Source organism: Cheilinus undulatus, linkage group 12, assembly GCF_018320785.1.
Source record: "Cheilinus undulatus linkage group 12, ASM1832078v1, whole genome shotgun sequence".
Classification (NCBI taxonomy): Eukaryota; Metazoa; Chordata; class Actinopteri; order Labriformes; family Labridae; genus Cheilinus; species Cheilinus undulatus.
Genome location: NC_054876.1, coordinates 17,411,075 through 17,419,206, shown reverse-complemented (window position 1 = coordinate 17,419,206; position 8,132 = coordinate 17,411,075).

Below are 8,132 nucleotides of genomic sequence, written 5' to 3'. Positions count from 1 at the left end.
GGTCTGTTTCTGCTCTTGTTTATTTACGTGGTACTGCATGGCATATTTATTTTTAGGCTTTTTTTTTTCTTTTTTGCTTTTAGTCAAGAAATTAGACCATTACTAGAGCAGCAATCCCCAAAGTCAATACAGGGCATCTAGGCAATGCTAAATAATATCAGCACACAACATTTGCACTGCAGCCAAAGCATGCCACATTTTGATAGGACTTAAAGGTTAACATAATGATTTTATTTCAGCTGTTAAGACTACTAAAAAAAAGACGAGTATAATATAACGAGTCATGCCTCCCCTCAGCTTTACCTGTACGACTGTGCATAATTAAACCACATCCTTTTACCACGTCCTATCTGCATGATGTGAAGTTTCCATGTAATTGCATTAAGACAAAATACAGATCAAAGCTGGGCATTTAATAATGAAGTGATGGCAGTCTCACAGCAGTAACCAAGACTTGAGGGGATCTATAGACTGGCACAAAAAGCCCAAACTAGCCATTGACTTTAGTGCAACACTAAAACTCTTAATCTGAAAAGATTTGCATCAGTGTTAAAAATATAAATGTGCTAACATCTGTTGAAAGCAATGGAATCTTGAAAATTAAGTTTCATATACTATTACTTTAAATTCCTTCTTTTGTAAAAGTAGTTTGTAAGTTTTTATAAGTTTTTGTCACAAACTGAAGTTTCTGTTCTGTCAGGGCAGGTATGGGAGCATATGCCGGTTTGGCATTTTGCCTAGTCAGCCTATGTCCTGTACTGCTCTGGCCTTCTGATGGCCATCGTCCTGGCCTGTGCCAGGCCCATGCCCCATCTTTCCAGGTAACCTCCCAGCTGCCCCCTCCACGATGCCACAGGCAGCTGACCCTTCCCATCCCTGTTCTCCTGTGTACGTCTGCATTAGACACACGGTCTTGTCAGTGATACCCAAAGATATGCCGAAGAGAAGTTGTCTCAAAGGAATCTAGTCAGCGCCTCTGGCCATCAGTCAACACCCAGGCTTCACAAGAGTATAGTAAGACTGGAAGGACTAAGGACTTTGACCTTAAGTCCGCATGCTCAGATACCGGGAACACCACACTATCTTGCTCAGTGAACCCATTGCCCCATGCGTATGTTCAGGTCTGCGCCTGATCTCAGCCTTGCAGTCAGCGGATCGATGGATTACACTACCAAGGTAGGTGAACTGCTCTACAACTTTCAAACTTTCACCATTCATGGACACAGATCTGATGGCAGCATCGCATCTTTAAATGCCTGAATCCTTGTTTTGGCCCAGGAGACATGCATTCTCAATGCTTCAGCCTCCTCACTCAGCAAGTTAAGAGCCTCGGCAAGAATGTATACAGTCTCTGCAAGGATCACAGCATCATAAACAAAGTCCAGATCACTGATCTGGACATCGCCGCAGTTACCTTCCCCGTTATCCAGTCCATGCAGGTACTAAAGAGCACAGGGGGTAAGATCCACCCCTGCCTCACCCCAGAATCAACTGGGAAGAAGTCAGAGTTGGAGCCACCACACTTACAGCACTCTCTGTACCAGAATATAGGACTTATGTACTTTTGCACAAAATAGGCCAGAATCCAAAAATGTTGAAATTTCTTAGCAACAAATGTGAGTTATAATGTCCTTTAGTGTTTATCTATAGACTGTATGATTATGTGTGTAAGAGATGGGGGGTGGCCAGGCAGAAAAAAGTTAGGGAACCACAATAGTGAGACCTAACTCTTAATCTGGAGGAGAAAGGGAGGATCATTTCTAGGGAATAAACCTGAGGGATCGAAGTTCAATTCAGGTGCAGATGAAAAACTAATAGATCAATCTGGAGAGAATTGGAGTACATAAAATCTGTATGCAGAAACAAATGGGATCTGTTAAGCAGAATTATCATCTCATACATACCCATACATACTGCTCATCTACAGAGGATCGTTGGAGCAGGGGGTCGATCCTGTCCGACAAAATACAGCACGATAGTGATGACCACTCAAGCACACATTCACACCTAATCAGTTAAGCTGATGTGGATGTAAATCAGTGTGGAGTTCAGCCCTTTCCAGGGGTGGTTTCAGTAATTTTGAGGCCCCAGACAGAGCAATATGAGACCTTGTTCAGTTTAGCTAAAAGCAATTATAGCAAATGAATACAATATTTCAAAGCAACTCTTCAGGCAACAAAGCCAGAGAACTACAGGACTTCCCCAAATACTGTACCCAACAGTACTTGTTCATCAGCTCTTAGCAGAGCATCATAACCTAAAATCACCACATCTGAATTTTTACCACATCACAAGGCCGGTTGGTATATCTAAAAACAAAATAGACAGTTAAGCCTGACCTTCTTCATACTCCTGTATAATTTACGTAGTTTTTGATTTTTCTAATGTAGAACTTAAATGGTGTGTGACTGTAGAACACCAATATTATTTACCTATCCCGTTTGTTGTGTGGAGAGCTACTGTATAGATTAGAAATACCAAAAACTTTTGTGTTTCAGATCATTTTCCTGGTGCATAACTCATGTGGGCTGAGCTTGTGTTCATGAAGTGATAGCCAGACATTCTCCTTTAGGATTATCTAGTAGAGAGCAGAGTTCATGGTTCCATCAGTTACGGCAAGTGGTCCAGGTCCTGAAGCAACAAAGCAGCCCCAGGCCTTGGAACTCTCCCATGGCTGCCATTTTTGCCAGGCCTGCAGGTCTTGAGATGTTCTGGGTTCTTTTGTGACCTCTTGATACGCCCTTGGAGTAAGTTTTGGTAAGCCACCAGTCTTGGGAAGATTCACCACTGTTCCAAGTTTTCCTCCATTTGTGGATAATGATTCTCATTGTGGTATCGCGGCTTTCATCATGTATGAAACCAAGCCTTTAGGTGCCAACACAATATTGAGACTAACAGCGAGTAAATAGAAACTGATAAATGTCGAAACAACACTGAAGGGTCAGCACAGAGAGAGAAAACAATAACGTGAAGTACAAGAATTAAAACCACATTTTTAGCTACAGAGATTCAAGAGAATGGTTTAAAATCTTCTTCCAGCAGTGGAACATACATTTTTTCTCGTTTGTCCACCAGGTGGAGCTTTCTCACCAGAAGAGGCAGAAAGTGATGCCCCTGCAACAACAGCAGCTCTATAACAAACCAGACCAAGAAAGGCATCAGCTTATTCCAGTGAAGAGTGTCTTTATTTCATAATTTTCTCTGGTAAGTGATGAAATTAGGTCCTCATCGGAATCAGCAGTCATTTCCTTCCTGAAACTTACAAACAAGAGGGAGTGGAGATGAATGTTGCTCAGACATAACACAGAAAAACACACACACCATCATGGTCATTTCTGACTTCTGACTGACGTTTTTGGAGAAGAGCAGCATCAGCTGATTCATGTTTTTAGGATGAACGTGTGCCAGCGTCTCTCACTGGCCTCATTCAGCACCATCAATAATTCAGGAGGACTGTGTTCAGGTTTCCATCAAACTTTTCGGAGGAAAAACTTGAAGATGTTAAAGAGATTTTTGCCCAGCTTTGCACTGACTGGATGAGTTTTTAAAAGAGGGGGGAACTGGGTCAGAAAATAAATCTTTTTACAGGGTTTAAAGGTGTTTAAGGTGAATGAGTGTTTGTGAACTTTTCTGCTTCTATAGCTTTTGTTACAGTGTTTTAATATTTTAACATCAGGGATGCTGTTTCAAATTTATCCAGAATTCCTGTGAATTGTATTTGTCATTTTGTTTTTGGCTCCCTTTTTACTTCCTAAGTATGCAGCTTTAAACACTATATGGACAAAAGTATTTGGCCACACCTTTTAGGTTTTAATTCAGGTGCAGCTTGCCATGCAGTCTCTTTTTGCAAACATTTGTGATACAAAATGAGTCATTCTGGAGCTCAGTGACTTGAACCATGATGGATGCCATCTTTGCAATAAGATTGTGAAATTTCATCCCCGCTGGATATTCCACAGTCAACTGTGAGTGATATAATTTGAAAGTGGAAGCATTTAGGAACAACAGTATTTCGGCCACGAAGCTGAAGACTCAGAAATGCTCTACACAAGTAATGGGCACACATTCCCACAAAGAAACTCACAAATCATTTTTACTAATGTTTTACTAACACAATTGCTATTTTTTTTTCCATTTGAGAGGATTTGGGTTCTTGTCTGTGTTTTTTTGTTTAAGTACCTAAAAGAGCCACATCTCGTCAGGAAAAATACTCCACAAAAGCTATTGTACTCAAGTAAAGGGACAGTTACTCTGACTTAAACTTACTGAAGTAGAAGTAAAAGTACTTTCAAAATGTACTCAGAAAGTACAAGTATCCAAAAAAACTTCTCAATTACAGTTATTTGAGTAAATGTTCTTAGTTTCTAACCCTGCAACAGAGAGACATACAGCTCAGGAGCCAAAGGTTCAGTGTCATGGTTCTAAACTATGTGAAAAAGCCTGTCTTTGCAGCATGGTTTAAGCAATAGCCATCCAGTTATAGCGTTTTACAGCAATAAAAACACAAAAATAGAAATTACAAGTTATCATATTGATTGTCTTGTTTGCTTTTGTTGGACATAAAGTGGCATCAGTGTTAACTTCAGTCCATTTCCAAGTTAAATAAAACTCCTCAGATGGGCTTTGAAACTTTAATTGGTTTATAAAATATTATGCTGTTTTAAATCTGAGTTACAATCCTTCTGACCATAATCAACCACAACATGAAACATTCAGCTATCAGTTATGGACTGGCATGGATTAAAATAAATTCTGATGTGTCTACATGATAGAAGGAGGTAAAGGTCCAGAATATGTGACATATTTCACTGGTTAGGTCAGCAAAGTGATGTTTTTCATGAAAAATTTGTAATTCTACATGTACAGGAAAATATAAGTCCACCTCTGACCACACCCCTCTCAGAAAATTGATGTGGCACTCCTGATGTTACAATGTTACAGACACTTGTGTTCAAAGTTAAGGACTTAACAGGGATTTGAACCATCAATCTCCCAGAGCAAAGTGGAACTTTCTTCCAAGCGGGGAGGGCCAACCAAACCTGGGGGCAGGTGCTAGTTCCCCATATGACATCATGAGGGTAAATCTGAGAACGGCTTGTTTCAGCACAAATTTTCTGAAAGCTGGAGAAAGAGAGGGTGGAAGGGAATGGATTTTTCTGGTATTTGAGGGAATTATGGAAAAGCCAGGAGCATATATTTTTGTTAGAAAAGCCTGAAAAGGGGATTTTTGCATAATATGTCCCCTTTAAATGAAGCACTAGATTAATGTTTGTGGCGTTAAGGCGAGGGGATTCAGAACTCGGCAGCTCTGATAAAGAGAAGTCTGACATGTTTACAAGATGTCGAAGCCATGAAATTAGATTTTTGGAGCTTTAACTCTTCTCTAAAGCCTCATTCACACATGCACAAACTCCTGAAAAGTCCTAGAATTTTAAAAGTGGCTTTCACATGTGAACACAAACTGCTGTTCATGTCAGCATTAAATACAGATGTCTTCCTCTCACCTGCAGCTCTGCTCTTTTTCATAATTTAAATGTGTACAACTAAACACAGCTCAGACACAATGGGGGATATTTACATTGTAGCATCTTATAGAGGACTCTCTTGCTTCCAGTGATGTGTCAGTGGCAACCAGGAAGCTTCTTTTTCTATATATATTTATTTTTCCCATTTTTGAGGACAGTTAGAAACAGGGACAAGAGAGTTAAGGGCAGACATGCAGGAAAGGAGCTGCAGGCTGGACTAGAACCTAGGCTGCCTGCACACATGGGGCACCATGTGACTGAACCACCAGGCCATCTGCACCCCTAGACATTTTGAGCAGACTGGACTTTTGGAATGATGATATTGTCATACATTAAAAAATAATTAGGCGAAATTTTAGTAAAATACATGCACATATATCAGTCATGGGTCAAAACATTGCAGGATTTGAAATGGTACCAAATAGGAGTCACTTGTTAGCTTAAAGGTAGTTTTGGGGATACTTTGGTGATGCTTTATTTATACAGCATTTTATATAAAAGTAAATAAGTGCTGCATAACGTGGTAAAAAGTCTAAGCAAACACACAATAAAAACGATCACACAAAGCAAACAATTGAACAAGCCAGCTTTAATTGTTGAGCTGAGTCAAACAATTCAGAACACTTAAAAGAGACATAATTCCCATTCCAAGCTGCTTTGTGTGACTCTTTCATGTCCTTTTTAATCCACGTCTCATCTCCTGAGACCGCCACTGTGAGGGACGAGTGTGAATGAGCTCGTCAGGACATTTTCAGGAGTGTACAGTATGTGTGAAAACAGCCAACGACTGCTGAGATGCTTGAGCTGATGTAGAAAGAGTTGTGGACACTGGTGGACTTGGGGGGGGCAGAGGGGAGAAAGGGGGGGCAATATCCCCCTGGTGCCCTAACGTTTGAAAAACACAGAAAGCATGCCTTTAAGGAAGACAATATTTGACAAATTGTCCTCTTTGATACCTTTATATAAGATAATCATGGTGAAGAGCCCTCTGGGTGAAGAAAATTGATAAAATGCCCTCTTCAGTGCAGTGTAAGTGAACAAAATTAGACAGCGACTTCTTTGGTGTCTGTAAGTGGACTAAGTTTGACAAAACTGTCATGCACTAAGAGAGGACTTTCTCTTGGTCCTCTTTGGTGGGCTGTAAGTGGACATGTTTTGAAGAAGTTTCCTCTCTGAAAAAGAAAGAAAATGTCCTCTTTGGTGCATTGGAATTACAACATTTAAAAGTGTCTTCTTTGGTGCCCTATAACTGGACAACATGACAATGTCTACTTTGGTGCCCCTGAAGAGGACATAATGTCCTCTTTGGTGCCCTGCAAGTGGACATTGCCTGACAAAGATCTCTTCTCAATGATATCTTTATGGTAGACAATCATGATGAAGAGTGCTCTATGTGAAAAAAATCTAACAATATGAATAAAAATCTTTGGTGCCCTGAAAGAGGGCAAATATTGACAGTGTCTTCTTGGGGCCCTGTAAGAGGATAAAGTTTGACAAAGTTTCCTCTCTGGTACCCTTTAAGAGGACATAATGTCTCTCTTGGTACCCGTCACGTTGACAAAATTCAGCAGTGTCTTCTTTGGTACCTTGATGGTAGATAGTCATGATGAAAAGCCCTGTAGATGAAGAAAATTTGACAAGATGTTCTCTTTTGCACCTTTTGAGTTGGTCAACATTGACAGTGTCTTTTTGCCCTGTTATTAGACAAAGGTTGAAAAAAATGGTGGCCTGTAATTGGACAGTATTTGACAAATTGCACTCTTTGGCAAGTCCAGTTGTGAAGTTAATGCAATGACTAACCTGAAATAAACAGTTAAATCATTGATAATTCTGTATTTTATATCACAGAGATATAGAAAATTGAATGACTTAAAAAGTTAACTCTTAACCATTGTTTTCTAGCATTTCACTTCAATAATATTACAGTTTTTGTGCCCCCTGGTGCCCATCCACATACATGGGGTGTCCTTTTAAGCCTGCGCCCCTAAAACATCCTGATCCGCCACTGGACTGAACACATTTTAATACAACAGGAGCATGCTTGAATTCATGATTTAATCTGCAAATGCCAGTGACATATCATGGACGTTAAAGGGTTAATTTGGTGTGCTCCTTTATTTGAAGTGATCTGAAGTCTTCTCCCACCACTGACAGTAAGTCATCCAATAATATAGCTTTATAAATAGCTCTATTTGACATCTTAAGAAAAAAAAGTGCAGTTTTAGACTTAAACACCAAAAATGTAGCTGATGAAACAGAATATATACAACTGAAATGTAAACTAGGATCAGCCTTTGTCCCTACTTTTATGGAAGTTGCAGTGCTTAAGTCGGCTAATCGTCTTGTAATGATAATGACCACATGTGTAAACAGTTAACCCTTTGATGGTCACCTTTAGTGAGGCTACCTGTGGAGCATCATTGATGATTAACCTCCTGTGATTCCCCACATTGTCACCGTTTCCTCTCAGATCTCCGGTGACGGTTTTGCATAAACACCAGCTCACTGATTGCATTATGTTTGGCTCCTGCGCACCAGGCGCCCATTGACTGGCCCCCCCACACACAAACATATACTATCAGTGCAGGGCTCTATTAGAGGCGATGC